A 16,888-nucleotide genomic window follows, 5' to 3' on the forward strand; every position below is an offset into this window, starting at 1 on the left:
AATGAAAGTGAGACTGCTGACTGTAGGGAGACTACCTATGGGTACTTTACTAACAGTGAATGTTTGGTGTTGTAGCAGTGGAAATAATTAAAGCTGCTGCTGATATAGAAATAAATGAAAAATATTTTAAAATTAGGATCCAATTAATTGAGAGGCCCAGCCAGTGTTTAGCTGTGTGTGTTTCTCTGAACTAAGTCAATAGGGCTTCATTATCTCCTATAAATTTATATAATTTATATTACCTTTTCTTTAAAACTACAGATTGCTCATGAGTCACTGCCATGAGTAGCATGGTCAACAAGTGATGGCCTCTTGTTGTTAGTAAAGGTTGGCTTAAAATATTTGGCAAACATTTTTCTTCTGTATTTGTAAGTTTTGTAGCAAGTCGTAATGCTAGAACTCAAGAAGCATGTACTGTACTGTGATGTAGCCACTAACTGGAACCCTAGACCCCAAGGAAAATGTAGTGACTACAACTGTTAAATGATTACAATGACACAAAGTGATGTAATAATTAACCCACTCCACACTCAGAGCATCAAATGATTCACCAATTCCCATACCACTAGTTTGAACTGTATTGGTGGGTTATGATGTATGTGGGCTGTCAGTACTATCATTCTGCCTGAACACATCCCATAATGGCTGCTAGGAGGCTACATGGGCCAATCAGGAGCAAGTTTAATGCTGACTGCATTGTTTGTATAGGTAGATCACAGTGTATGGAGGCGGTGTGACAATTATTGGAACCAAAAAGATGCTTTGATGCTCCCATGAGCCAATAATAGTTTGTTCATAACACCAGAGAGAGATGGACTCGCAACCATCCACAAGCCGTGTGCAGAGTGCTGATCCACTTCCTCATCGTCCTTCTAAGAGCTTGAAATCCTTCAACCCAAGAAAGATAGAGGAAACTCTTGCAGAGACAGATGCTGCTGAGGACAGTCACAGACAACACGAGATAGTGCCAGGCCCAGAGTCTGAGTGAACCAGAAGTTTGTGACATGGGTAAAGCTTTGCCCACCACTATCCCAACCACACCACAAACATTTTACAGCAGGTGCCTTGTTCTGATAGGTGACATTGATAGTGGTGATCATGATGGTGGTGATTATGAAACCACTGCAAGCGATGCTGAACAGAGACGATAGTGATAGAAGTAGTGAGGTTGACACCCCTCCTACCCACCCCCCCTCCACAATGTGCACGTGCTGACTGGCATAGGTGGGTGGGAGGACGTGGGAGGGGAGGGTAATCCAAGCCACAGCACTTCCCCCACTACCTGAACCTTTTGTGTGGACTGACAGCAAAAATTTCAACCATAATGACTACAACTTAGATGATATGAACTGTGGTGTTAGTGTCAGCAACAGAAGAAAGTACTTTAGTGAATTTGATTTTTCCATAGAATACACGGATGAAGAATTGGTGCAACCTATAATGGACCAAACCAACAAATCTAAGAGATATGTTGTGACACAAAAGTTGTCAGTCGCCACGCCAAATCTCACAAGTGGTATGACACAACTGTTGAAGAAATGTGTTTTCTGGACTGTCAATACTCATGGGACAGGAGATTTTTTTCTTTCCGAAACTTAAGTCACAAGTGACTGAGAGGCCGGGAATCAGTCTGTCACAACAGACTGCATAACATTAGCCATATTTCTGTGGTTGAAAACTATAGAAGTAGATTTTTTTTATAAACTTAAAACAAAGACATTTGCCAAACAATAAGCTTGAGGGGTGGGGGGGGGGGCAAATAGCATTGAATAGGTTAAACAATTAGCAAGATGTTTTAATACAACCAAACAATTCTACCACCAAAGGTTTCCTTTACCTTAAGTACAGTACAGTATCTTGGGTTATCACCTATGGTACATCTTCCACAGCTACTGTACAGTACAGGTGTAATGGCTGAAGAAATCTAACTCTCTATATAAGTATGTACAGTACAGTACAGTACAGTAGTGTTCCATTTGACCTGGAGTTCACATAACTGCAGCCCACAAATCATTCTCTCATCACTAAAACTGTACAACAAGATTCTCAGTGTTAAAACCCAACAAATTATCCACCAAAGTCCACAAACATACCAAACTATATCCATTAATATAGTTATTTCCAACAATTGGAAGAGTGTAGATAAAGTCGTATACCAAATTGTAAATTAGTGATTTCACTACAAGCCATTTGCTTAGTTATAAAAGTACACAGTGTGAGAAGATCTTCTCTGAATGTTTTAACACATTTAGATATAAAAAACACAACAGTTGTTTATTTTTTTACACCTGTAGAAAAATTGTCAAGTTGGCTAAGCTGGTGCATGTTTGATCCTGGTAAGAGGTTAAAGTAATGTATTGTGATCACTGTACATACACACAGCTCTGATCTTCCTCCTATTACAGGTTCTCTTGATGTGTACAGTACAGTACAGTAGTCTAAAACAGCCTCAGATAAACTATTTTCCATTTATCTACACTTCCATTACTTTACTCTTAATTAATCTCATCTCTGCACCCCAATACATTATCAATTTACATGGTGGTACAGTATGGACTCACTACATAACCTTCAGTCTACAAATTCCAATATATTAAGATTTAAATAGTTACTGTTTCACGCACATAACTAGGCCAAACAATTCTCTGCCATTTTGTACAGTATATGTTTATATGTATAGTACAGTATATATACAGTAATACAAAATACTATCTCATCTTCAGCCTTATTTTCATAAACAATTTGACTCTGAATATTAATATGCAGTACGTAGTATAATGTACAGAGGTGAATCTTATTTGAAACAAATAATAACAATAGTTATTGTATTGAATACAGTAAATTTAATAGTTGCCTCCTAATGAACAGGAAGAACTACCATAGTAATTGATCTTATTCTCACATTTCTTCACAAACTAAAGTTTACACAAAGTCTTGCCCTTAATAATTTTCCTGCAATGAGTTTAAAGGCTCCCAGAAGATCTGCACAAACATCATGCATGACACCAAAATTTAAAAGGCATTTTGTCTATTAAACTTTAGGTACTGTACAATATAGTACAGTATTTAAACATGAGAATTAACATATATAAAACAAATAACAAGCCACACATACTAGCCAAGAGCCATGAATGGGCACAAGTGAGGCCCAGGGAATAAGTGACTAATGGCTGGCTGGCTGGAATGCAGAATCTCAAGAGCTTGTATGATGACTAGTGGTCAGAAGTGAAGATGTAAGAAAGCACTTTATTGGTTGACTTGAGCTTCATCACAATATTACCATCTAAAAATAACATCTACTGAACTAGCAACATTAACTTAGTACTAGCTGAAGGGATAAAATGAACATACACAACATTTTCCACTAGAGTACTGTTAGAGAGAGACAGCAGCAGTACCTCCTTTGGTCATCCATTCCACCCCCCCAGGTAGAGGAAGGAGGGTGTGTGGGAACATAAGCAAGGCCTATCTCGTCCCCAGTGATGGTGATGAAATAACACGTCCACTCCTGCGCTTCATTATCTGGGACCTGTTGTTTACTTCATAATATGTTTTCTTTACTGTACGTACGTACGGTACCGGCCGAGTGCGTGTACAGTACCACCTGTCCACCCAGCTGTGAATAGGGTACCTGAATTTACAGTTGGGGAAGTGATGGTGGTGGAGTGAAGTGCCTCCTTGTACACTATACCAAAGTATTAGTATTAAGTGTTCTGCGTTTATAGTTGCTATATGAGGCCACCACACCTATAGAGACCCCTACCATTGGTGCGTCTCTCCATCAGTGTGGTGGCAACTGTCACAATGTGCTCCTGTAATGGCAGGTACTGTACATCATTACTGTACTATACCTGCTACCTACATCATTACTGTACTATACCTGCTACCTACATCATTACTGTACTATACCTGCTACCTACATCATTACTGTACTATACCTGCTACCTACATCATTACTGTACTATACCTGCTACCTACATCATTACTGTACTATACCTGCTACCTACATCATTACTGTACTATACCTGCTACCTACATCATTACTGTACTATACCTGCTACCTACATCATTACTGTACTATACCTGCTACCTACATCATTACTGTACTATACCTGCTATCTACATCATTACTGTACTATACCTGCTACCTACATCATTACTGTACTATACCTGCTACCTACATCATTACTGTACTATACCTGCTATCTACATCATTACTGTACTATACCTGCTACCTACATCATTACTGTACTATACCTGCTACCTACATCATTACTGTACTATACCTGCTACCTACATCATTACTGTACTATACCTGCTACCTACATCATTACTGTACTATACCTGCTACCTACATCATTACTGTACTATACCTGCTACCTACATCATTACTGTACTATACCTGCTACCTACATCATTACTGTACTATACCTGCTACCTACATATCACCACCTCTACCATGTGACATCACTGTACCTCACCTCTCACTTCCTCTACCATGTGACATCACTGTACCTCACCTCTACCATGTGACATCACCTCTCACCTCTACCATGTGACATCACTGTACCTCACCTCTCACCTCCTCTACCATGTGACATCACTGTACCTCACCTCTCACCTCTACCATGTGACATCTGTACCTCACCCACCTCTAACCTGTGACATCACTGTACCTCACCCACTCCTCTAACCTCAGACATCATGGTACTTCACCCACTCTTAACCTGTGACATCACTGTACCTCACCTGCTGTGACATCACTGTACCTCACCCACTCCTCTACCCTGTGACATCATGGTACTTCACCCACTCTTAACCTGTGACATCACTGTACCTCACCTGCTGTGACATCACTGTACCTCAACCACACCTCTATCCTGTGACATCGCTGTACCTCAACCACACCTCTATCCTGTGACATCACTGTACCTCACCCACACCTCCTCCTGTGACATCACTGTACCTCAACCACACCTCTATCCTGTGACATCACTGTACCTCAACCACACCTCTATCCTGTGACATCACTGTACCTTATTCACACTCTAACCTGTTGTGACATCACTGTACCTCACCCACTCCCTACCCTGTGACATCACTGTACTTCACCCACTCTTAACCTGTGACATCACTGTACCTCACCTGCTGTGACATCACTGTACCTCACCCACTCCTCTAACCTGTGACATCACTGTACCTCACCCACTCTCTACCCTGTGACATCATGGTACTTCACCCACTCTTAACCTGTGACATCACTGTACCTCACCCACACCTCTAACCTGTGACATCACTGTACCTCACCCACTCCTCTAACCTGTGACATCACTGTACCTCACCCATACCTCTATCCTGTGACATCACTGTACCTCAACCACACCTCTACCCTGTGACATCACTGTACCTCACCCACTCCTCTACCCTGTGACATCACTGTACCTCACCTCTACCCTGTGACATCACTGTACCTCACCTCTACTCTGTGACATCACTGTACTTCACCCATACCTCTATCCTGTGACATTACTGTACCTTATTCACACTCTAACCTGTTGTGACATCACTGTACCTCACCCATACCTCAAACCTGTGACATCACTGTACCTCACACTCACCTGTTGTGACATCACTGTACCTAACCTCTACCCTGTGACATCACTGCACCTCACCACACCTCTCACTTTAATGATTTAATTTTTATTTTATTCTATGACAACAACAGTACAGTACAGTGCAGCACAGCACAGTACAGCACAGTACAGTACAGCACAGCACAGTACACTGCCCGCCCAGGATCCATGGTAAGTTATTCTTGGTAAGAGGGGATGTACAAACACAATTACCTGGTTGACTAAAGATAAATCATAAATACAGTAGTACACCCAGAAACAATATCAAGGCTGAGACTACTGTACAGTACTCTACTGGATATGTTGAGAGAACAAAAGTTAGGGGACACATTAAAGGTGTTCACTGTAAACACTCGTTCAAATTTACCAGTTGATATGAGTTGAGAGATGATGTTTACCCACTCCTAAAACTAAGAGTACTGTACAGTATACTGTATTGTACCATAACAAATATGTTACAAATTGAAAGCCAAGCCAATCAGTTAGATGAAGTATAGCTCGGATCTCTCCTTCACACAAACAATGTAATAATAAAGTGAATGAGGATGTAACAATATAATGGGTACCAGTTGGCTCCTGTGGACCATATCAGGAACCTAAATGACATGCATATGGTAGATGATAATGTGTTATTTTGGTTCTCCTGTGGGATGATAGCCATTCATGTATGTGTAAGATGTGGCAGCTGATGAGTGAACAAAGGGCCAACACCAGCACCACCCAAGGCTACTGCTATTTGATGGGGGTCAAAATGGCCCAGGATCTCTATGTACGTATATGTCTCTAATACAAAAATAAACTGTATGTGTGACAACAAACAAGTTACAGTACAGTCAAAAATATTATGAGGGGAAGTTACAACTGCAAATTTTAAGTGACCATAAATGATAAAACAAGTAACAACAACAAGAAGCAGTAAATGGCCTAGAGTACAGTACAATAGTGTGTGAGGTTCAAGGTGTAGATGTTGGTAACTTGTGACTTTAAAGTGTTAACAATATAAATGAAAACTGTTAACCAAAAAGAACAAGAGATAGTGCCCAGGTAGTCCACATTTGGTGCAAATTCTCATTTTTTTTTTCTTTTACCAGTTCAATTTGTATGACCAAATTATTTGATTATTGCAACTTGTTTTTTTCCACAATGTTATCGTACAAAAGCAATTTAAATTGCATATGTGAATTACTTCAGCTGAGCTAAAACCAATGATGACTTCTTGATGCTCAGAGATGTGTCAGTTGATGCAAGGCTGAGAAGAACAGCCCCCACCTCTCAATAAATCATCACCAAATTTATGGTTTTTCTTGCCAGAGTTTGTATTGTTCACTCCTTGTATACCCTGGCTGCTCCTTCACAACCTCACACATGCTTTCACTGTATGAACACCTGCTCCCTGGCCCCACCAGGCCTCCCACATCAGTACAGTTCGGTAGTACTGTATGTGTAAAATTAAAATAAGAGTTAAACATTACTATTTTTTTTTGTTCTTATTTTTAGAGTGCCATGTATAGTAGCGATGGAAAGGTTATTTCTTGTATAATGTTATGAAAGTACAGAGAAAGGTATCTTTAGAAGAAAACTAAAGTGATGGGGGACATTCATCTATAATGGGCTACATCTATACTGATTTACCTTTCTTGTGGTCAGTCATGACACCCAGCCCAGACACCCAAGGTATTTATTATGCATATCCACTTTTTTCTCCAGAAATCTAACCTCCGTGTAAACAGGATTTGTTGTACTCTATGTACATATAAACTCAACCCTCATTAACTTGGCATTTAGCTATTAATTCAAAATTCTGAATAATTTGCCAGGTGTTGCCACTGCCTAATTCCCAAGGTAAATTTTGATATGAACCTGTCATGACAGGTTGGGTGACTTGTGTTGTCTTGGAAGCTTATCTCCAAGTGATGCTGGAGTAGAGAAGAGCTGTAAAGTGATGATATTAGTAGAGAAATTTATTATTTTTTTTATAAGTAACACAGTGGCAAGGGTGCAGCAGCGGTAGTCTACCCACCTCGTATGTTGTTAACTAGCAATGAAACCATAAACATTGTGGAAAAATAATCACAATACTCTAATGTAGTTTAAAATCAATAAGATGTAATGCAAAACAATAAAAATGATGAGCAAGGGTGTGCACGTGTGAGAAGTGAGCGCGTGGGAGCGGTTATAGCCAAGTGACAGACTCAACAGCCTCGTATAGTGTTACTTGTAATGAAACCATAAAAGTTGTGGAAAAATCATTACAATACTGTACTCTAATGTGGCTCAGAAATAAAGTATAATATAAAACTAAAAAGTAAGAAAAATAAAGAACATGAGCGTGTACTGTATGTGTTGAGGCGGTGGGTTTTGGCTTAATGTAACTGTGTGACTGCCACTCCCTCTCGATGTGACATCACGGCAGAGACACAGCCAGCACGGCGCGACGGTGGCCACACGTCTGTGAGTCAGCCAATGAGAATTTGTGATGGCGTTCTCAATTTCCAATAAGCTCATTAAATATTAAGGTCCTCCAACATGGATTCCCCTCACATGCTGGAGGGCTTACTGTACTGTATGTCTCTTACATCAAGTCACAAACAAAGTGATTGAAGGTACAATTTTCTTTGTTTTAACTGAAAACAAAGATCATGACAAAGTATGTTTTGATGAATATTTGATCTCAAACTAAGTGTAAAATAAAATAATTATTCTTATGAGTTATAGAGAGAGTTATTTTGCATCTGATGCCAGAGCGATGCCTTTTAAGAGTCTTCTGACATCTGGTATAATATTGGCTAATTTGTACAGCATAAAATTATTCCATAAATACTTCATTTTCATTTATTCCTCATATCTGTCTCCTACCGTCACGGGTCGTTGTTAAAAAATATTAATAACAGATATCGAAAAGTTATGACTTTGTCTTCTTAAAAAAAATAAATTAAAATAAGACCAAACATTTCATGTACTGTACTGTACCATACTGTACTGTACTGCACCATACTGTGCTGTACTGTACTGTACCATACTGCACTGTACTGTACTGTACCATACTGCACTGTACCATACTGTACTGTACTGTACTGCACCATACTGTACTGTACTGTACCATACTGTGCTGTACTGCACCATACTGTACTGTACTGTACCATCCTGTACTGTACCATACTTTACTGTGCTGTACTGTACCATACTGTACTGTACCATACTGTACTGTACTGTACCATACTGTACTGTACCATACTGTGCTGTACTGTACCATACTGTGCTGTACTGTACCATACTGTACCATACTGTGCTGTACTGTACCATACTGTACTGTACCATACTGTGCTGTACTGTACCATACTGTACTGTACCATACTGAACTGTACCATACTGTACTGTACCATATTGTACTGTGCTGTACTGTACCATACTGTACTGTGCTGTACTGTACCATACTGTACTGTACCATACTGTACTATACTGTACCATACTGTACCAGAACATAATTGTACTGTGTCAACCTGTACCATACTGTACTGTGTTGTACTGTGCTGATTGTACCATACTGTACTGTATCAGATTGTAACATACTGTACTGATTTGTATGCAAATGTACCATATTACTAGTTGCATCAGTACCACATCAGGAATACTGTACAGCCATACTGTAATTGTACTGTACCATACTGTACAGTATGGCACAGTAGGGTACAGTACAGTATGGTACAGCAGGGTACAGCACAGTATGGTACAGTAGGGCACAGTACAGTAGGGCACAGCACAGCATGGCACAGTAGGGCACAGTACAGCATGGCACAGTACAGTATGGCACAGTATGGTGGCACAGCACAGTATGGCAGCACAGCACAGTATGGTGCAGCACAGTACAGTATGGTACTGTACAGCACAGCATGGTGACAGCATAGTATGGTACAGCACAGCACAGTAGCATGGCACAGTACAGGATGGCACAGTACAGCACAGTATGGTGCAGTACAGCACAGTATGGTGCAGTACAGCACAGTATGGCACTGTACAGCACAGCATGGTACAGCACAGTATGGCACAGTACAGCACAGTAAAGTATGACAGTACAGTATGGTACAGCACAGTATGGTACAGCACAGTAGGGCATGGGCACAGCAGGGTACAGCACAGTAGGCATGGTGCACAGCATGGCACAGTACAGGCATGGCACAGCACAGTAGGCACAGTAGGGCACAGCACAGTATGGCATACAGCACAGTATGGTACAGCACACACAGTAGGGCACAGTGCACAGTATGGTACAGCACACACAGTAGGGCACAGCACAGCATGGCACAGCACATGGCACAGTACAGTATGGTACAGCAAGGCACAGTACAGCATGGCACAGCACAGCACAGCATATGGTGCAAGGCACAGCACAGTATGGTACAGCACAGCATGGTACAGCATGGCAGCACAGCATGGTACAGGCACAGTATGGCACAGTAAGGTACAGTACAGTATGGCACAGCACAGGCACAGCATAGCAGTAAGTGGTACACAGCATGGCACAGTACAGTATGGTACAGTACAGTATGGTACAGTACAGGCATATACAGGCACAGTATGGTACAGTACAGTATGGTACAGTACAGTATGGTACAGTACAGTATGGTACAGGTACAGTATGGTACAGTACAGTATGGTACAGTACAGTACAGTACAGTATGGTACAGTACAGTAGGTACAGTATGGTACAGTACAGCACGGTACACAGTAGGGCACAGTACAGTACCGTGAACATGTAAAAGGTTAAAGATAATAACAAACAACCTTACAAGGAAGACAATTAACATAAGGTCAATGTGTTATTCAAGAGCAGGTAAATGATCACAGTACGAGGAGTAATAAACAGGGTATATAACGTGTCATCACATTCTTCACAATGATCACACTTTACTCCTGCATTGTGGTTCCTGTTTATAGCACCACCTGCAACAGGAATCATTTATGGCTCTACAATATATGACCCGGTTATATTACCAACTGAAGTAAGCCCTAGCAGTTTCAGACTAACTGGGGGGTGAAGGATGGATGGCTGTCTGCATTGAGGGGCAAAGGGTGTGTGAATTATGGGGGCGGGGGAGTGTGAATTATGGGGGGGCGTGGGGGAGGTGGAATTATGGGGGCGGGGAGTGTGAATTATGGGGGCGGGGAGTGTGAATTATGGGGGCGGGGGAGTGTGAATTATGGGGGCGGGGGAGGAATTAGGGGGGGGAGGTGAATTATGGGGGGGGGAGGGGGGGGGGGATTATGGGGGCGGGGGAGGGAATTATGGGGGGGGGAGTGTGAATTATGGGGGCGGGGGAGGTGAATTATGGGGCGGGGGGAGTGTGAATTATGGGGGGGCGGGGGGGTGAATTATGGGGGGGGGGAGGTGAATTTGGGGGGGGGAGGTGAATTATGGGGGCGGGGGGAGGTGAATTATGGGGGCGGGGAGGTGAATTATGGGGCGGGGGAGGTGAATTATGGGGGCGGGGGGGAGGAATTATGGGGGGGGGGGGAGGAATTATGGGGGCGGGGGAGTGTGAATTATGGGGGGCGGGGGAGTGTGAATTATGGGGGCGGGGGAGTGTGGAATTATGGGGGCGGGGAGTGTGAATTATGGGGGCGGGGGAGTGTGGAATTATGGGGGGCGGGGGAGTGTGAATTATGGGGGCGGGGGAGGTGAATAGTGGGGGGGCAGGAGGGCAGGGAGGGGAGAGGAGTAGGGGAGGGGAGGAGAGGGGAGGGGGAAGGGGGCAGGGGAGGGGGAGGGGTAGGGGCGGGGAGGAGGGGAGGGGTGTGTGAATTATGGGGGAAGGGGGAGGGGTGTGGAATTAGGGGGCAGGAGGGAGGGGTGTGAAGGGGGGGGGAGGAGGGTGTGTGGTTATGGGGAGCAGGAGGAGGGGTGTGTGAATTATGGGGGAGGGGGGAGGGAGGGTGTGATGGGGGCAGGAGGGAGGGGTGTGTGAAGGGGGGGGGAGGAGGGGTGTGAATTATGGGGGCAGGAGGGAGGGTGTGTAATTATGGGGAAGGGGAGGAGGGGTGTGTGAATTATGGGGGGCAGGAGGGAGGTGTGTGAATTATGGGCTGAGCCAGCCCTAGGCTTTTAGGAGCCCTAGGCAAGACATGATTTGTTCCCCCTCTCTCATGGAAAAATTCCCCATCCCACCCCTCCCGCCTCTCTCAGAAGGAACGCAAATCAGTAATAACAATTTGTTGATGCTGCAATTTATTACTTCGGTAATTTACATATCATTAATTCATCTAAAATCTAGAATCTAAATTTTTACTTCCTGACTTTTGAAGTAAAATGGCCTATAATGTCATCATATGACACTTGTTTCTCAACAGCATTATTTATGCTAATGACAGCAAGCCCAGTAAGTCTATCCTGAGCCATCATAGACCTTAGGTATGTTTTGATAAGCTTAAGCTTTGAGAAGCTCCTCTCTGCTGAAGCTACAGTCATAGGCAGAATGGCTGCTATCCTCAGGGCTGTCCACATGCTAAGATAAATCTCTTTAATCTGCCTTTCATGCATATATTTAAGAAGTTCCAATGTATTATCAGAGGGTAAGTCTGGTAGATTTCTCATCTCAAAGGCCAGTTCTTTTCCATCAATATCTGACTCTCCACCATAGCCCAGGGTGTCACTCAGCTCCTGACATTGTGTTGTGAATGAATCAATGGACGACTTTTTGAAGTGAAATTGAACTCCAAATTTGTCCTAACTTCTCCCAGGTTTTGGAACATTTCATTGAGTGATGTGGTGACAGAGTCTACCACCGTATAGAAAAGAGACACTTCTAATTTTCTCAAAACATCAGAAATTGGCTCATCTGCAGCTTCATATCCAAACTGTGTCTTCATCATTCAAAGTCTCTTTACCTTTAACACAGCCTCCACATTCATTTCCTACTACATGTCCTTAGCCGATGCTTGTGCCGAGACAAATCCATTCTCACAGTAGCTCACCAGGGAGGCTTTAGTGTTCTTGAGTAAGCTCATAGACACATCAAGCTGCATGGTAGTAGACTACAAGAGTTTGTTCACTTGTATTTGTTGCAGAATGTCATACCATACCCGCGTGCGTATCAAAAACAGTAAGACCCAACTTCCTCCGCCAGTGACTGGGCCTCTATCCTTGTCACAGGGTATGTGACTTTGTTCCTCATATGACAGGGCCTCCCTTATTTGTTTAGTTTGATAACACACAGCCTCTATAGCTTTGATCTGGCTTTCCCACCTTGTATCTGACCATGATTTCATTGAGATGTCTACCCTGTTCTTCATTATTGCCCATCGCTGTGTTGCAGCTGAAAACATAGTAAACAGTTTCTGAAGAATTCCAAAGTACCTTAATGCATCTTGGAAGCTTTTAGCTGCCTCAGCCACCACCAAGTTCAGGGTATGTGCACCACAAGGCACAAAGAGTGCACAGGGATTTATAGCCAAAAGCTGTGCTTACACTCCTTTGTTTTTCCCATTCAGGATTGATCCATTATCATAGGATTGACCCCCCTACAATCAGCACATGTTATGTTCAAGTATTTGAGTTTCTCCAGAATAAAGTCTGCCAATCCTAGACCAGTTGTCTCTGTTGCTTCTAAAAGGCCAATAAAATGCTCTTTGACCTACAGGGTGTCTTGGCTTTAAGGTTCAAATTTTCATTATAAGGGAATCTAACTCGCCAGACAATTTGAAAAATTCACACTCAGCCATCCTCAGAAATTTTGAACTAAATTCCTGAAGGAGGCATCAGGCTAGGGGCCCCAGGCAGCTGGAGAAGAGGAGGTGTGGTGGGTGGAGAAGAGTGTGGGTGAGGTGTGTGAATTATGGGAGCAGAGGAGGAGGGGGTGGTGTATGGAGCAGGAGGAGGGTGTATGGATTATGGGGGGTGAATATGGAGGGCAGGTGGGAGGAGGGTGAATTATGGGGGCAGGGGAGGTGTGTGTGAGTGTGGGGGAGGAGGAGAAGGGTGTGTGAATTGGGGGGAGGGGCGTGTGATTATGGGGGGAGGGGAAGGAGGGGGTGTGTGAATTATGGGGGGAGGGAGGAGGGGTGTGGGTGTGGGGGCAGGTGGGGAGGAGGGGTGAATTATGGGGGCAGCATGAGGCGGAGGGTGTGGATTATGGGGGGGGGAGGAGGGAGGGTGTGTGAATTATGGGGGGCAGGGGGTGAGGTGTGTGAATTATGGGGGCAGGGAGGGAGGGGTGTGTTAATTATGGGGGGCAGGGGGGTGTGAATTATGGGGAGGCAGGGGAAGGGTGAATTATAGGAGGCAGGGGGGAGGAGAGGTGAATTATGGGGCAGGGGAGGGGTGTGTGAATTATGGGGGAGGGAGAGGGGTGTGTGAATTATGGGGGGGAGGAGGGAGGGGTGTGTGAATTATGGGGGGGGGGGAGGGTGTGTGAATTATGGGGGCAGGGGTGAAGGGGTGTGTGTGAATTATGGGGGCAGGGGGAGGGAGGGAGGGGTGTGTGAATTATGGGGGGCAGGGAGGGGTGTGTGTTATTAGGGGGGCAGGGGAGGAGTGAATTATAGGAGGCAAGGGGGAGGGTGAATTATGGGGGCAGGGGGAGGGTGTGTGAATTATGGGGGGGCAGGGGAGGAGGGGGAGGGGGTGTGTGTGAGATTATAGGAGGCAGGGGGGGAGAAGGGGGTGGATTATGGGAGGCAAGGGGAGGAGTATGTGAGATTATGGGGGCAGGGGAGGAGGGAGGGTGTGTGAAATATGGGGCAGGGGGAGGAGGGAGGGGTGTGTGGATTATGGGGGGCAGGAGGAGGGAGGGGTGTGTGAATTATGGGGGGCAGGAGAGGTGTGAATTGGGGCAGGAGGGAGGTGTGTGAATTATGGGGGCATGAGGAGGGAGGGGTGTGTGGAAATATGGGGGGCAGAGGAAGGAGGGGGAGGGGTGTGTGGATATGGGGGGACAGGGGGTGGAGGGTGTGTGGATTATGGAGGGCAGGGGGGGAGGGGGAGGTGTGTGGATGGGGGGCAGGGGGAAGAGGGGTGTGAATTATGGGGGGCAGGGGTGAGGAGGGAGGTGTGTGAATTATGGAGGGCAGGGGAGGAGGGAGGTGTGTGAGTTATGGAGGGCAGGGGAGGAGGGAGGTGTGTGAATTATGGGGCAGGGGGGGAAGAGGTGTGAATTATGGGGCATGAGAGGGCAGGGGGAGGAGGAGGGTGTGTGAGTTATGGAGGCAGGGGAGGAGGGAGGTGTGTGAGTTATGGGGGCAGGGTGAGGAGGGAGGGGTGTGGAATTATGGGGGCAGGGGAAGAGGGGGTGTGAATTATGGGGGCAGGGTGAGGAGGGAGGGTGTGTGAATTATGGGGGCAGGGGTGAGGAGGGAGGTGTGTGAGTTATGGGGGCAGGAAGAGTGTGAATTATGGGGGCAGGGTGAGGAGGAGGTGTGTGAATTATGGGGCAGGGTGAGGAGGAGGGTGTGTGGATTATGGGGGCAGGGTGAGGAGGGGGTGTGTGAATTATGGGGGCAGGGGTGAGGAGGAGGTGTGTGGATTATGGGGGCAGGGGAGGAGGGGTGTGTGAGTTATGGGGAGCAGGAGGAAGAGAGGTGTATGAATTATGGGGGCAGGGGAGGAGGGATGTGTAGATTATGAGGGACAATAACTTTCACTCTACAACAGCTGAAGGGAAGATAATGATATAAACAAAATAAAATCCAACACAACACTATAGCAGAATCAGCGTTGAAGGTTTACCACGCACACATACACAACCGCGTATCATTTTCAGTGTTTATGATATGCCTCCTGGTAGAACCTTGCCACACACCCGCCACTAGAAGCCACTATCATGGAGCACTATGGTGAGACAAACAAAGAGAACAACTTGAGGTGAAGAAGAAACATCACATCACATCTAGGAACAAACACACACAAATGACTCAGTCCCGGCCATCACACACAACTTATGCGAGCCAACCATTATTTTGTGCAATGGGTTAAAACTCTCCACAATTATAAATATAAGTTCAACTGCCACAAAATAGCAGATAACAAACCAAATTCTTATACAGTACTTAAAATTGACTTTGTGGGGGTTTACTCTACAGGTATTTGAAAATATATAAAGCGAGAAAAAATCACCTTCAATTATAAATATTTTTTGTGGTGAGACTCATTGTTGGATAAGGCGAGAGTAGCAAATTAAAAAAAAATGAATATTGCTTAGTAATATGAATGACACCAAATAAAAAGTCCAGTTAATATCTTACTAAGAAGAAGACAGTGTTCCTAATGTGTGCAGTGTAGTGTTGTGTGACAGACTCAATAAGGTGCTGTAAAAGTATCCCTTAACCAGCAGTCTTTACTAACAGTCTGAGCTTTGCCAGTTTTCCCCTCCCTTATGTCTGTTTACAGGGGGTGCTGGTGCTGCTGAGCCAATAAGGGACCTAAGGCATTTCTCTCCTCTCATTGTGTTCCATCAGTCTCTCTGCTGTTGTTGTCTTATAAACTTACACAACAGTAATTTTAACCTATCTCTCTCTATATTCTGTGCCTGAAATAACTATAAAACCAAACCTAAAGTGTAGGGAGGTAAAGTGAGAGAAGAACAAGTGGTTGAGTTATGAAGACAGGCCTGATATAATGTTCTGTACCAACCTGATGCTGGTGTGTGTGTGATGCTGTCTAAACTCTTGAATCTGTACTGAAACATTACAATCGCTAGTAGTGAGTACAGTACACTACAGCATCTTCTGATTCATTTTAACCATACAAGAGATGTAAAAACACTTGCCAGTAGAAGGGGTTAATGTACACCATCTCTTGTTCTTCTCCATCACTTATCTTTCAGTACACATTTTGCCTACATTTTCCTCAGTTTTTGGGGTTAATACTTTGACAGATGTGTAATTATCATCCAGACAAGTGGCCAAGTACTGTACAGTAATTTAAAAGATATCAGGTTTAACAAGACTTTTGTTTGGTTTAGTAATATCAATATACTTGAATAAATGGAATTCTCCCTTAACCAGACAGAAGCTCACCAGTTATCCAATTGAGATGAAGATTTTCACTGTGCACGTGTGTGTGTGTCAAAAGAGGCATGCTGAGTTGTTACTGTATTGCTTAAGTCATATATTCATAATTAACACACCCTTTAACCCCTTCACTACGGGACACATTTAATATTCTCCTTGGTTAACGCCAGACGATCTTATTCAGCAGAGAGGGGACCCCGTACACAAGTGGTTAAAGAATGTATTCGGTCAATACATACTGTACTGTACCAGTG

General features: G+C 44.2%; 1 protein-coding gene and 1 long non-coding RNA gene across 5 annotated transcripts in view; both read right to left on the reverse strand.

Annotated features, from left to right (window-relative positions):
• Positions 1 to 16,888, reverse strand: part of LOC121867916 (serine/arginine-rich splicing factor 4-like) — a 74,472-nt gene that overhangs the window by 24,380 nt on the left and 33,204 nt on the right. The gene's annotated exons all lie outside the window — the stretch shown is intronic.
• LOC121867917 lies at positions 4,443 to 8,636 on the reverse strand. The gene is made up of 3 exons (XR_006089263.1): positions 4,770 to 8,636; positions 4,540 to 4,676; positions 4,443 to 4,481 (listed from the first exon to the last, which is right to left on the reverse strand). It is a non-coding gene; the product is annotated as an uncharacterized LOC121867917 (long non-coding RNA).

Source organism: Homarus americanus, unplaced genomic scaffold, assembly GCF_018991925.1.
Source record: "Homarus americanus isolate GMGI-L3 unplaced genomic scaffold, GMGI_Hamer_2.0 scaffold37032, whole genome shotgun sequence".
Taxonomy (NCBI): Eukaryota; Metazoa; Arthropoda; class Malacostraca; order Decapoda; family Nephropidae; genus Homarus; species Homarus americanus.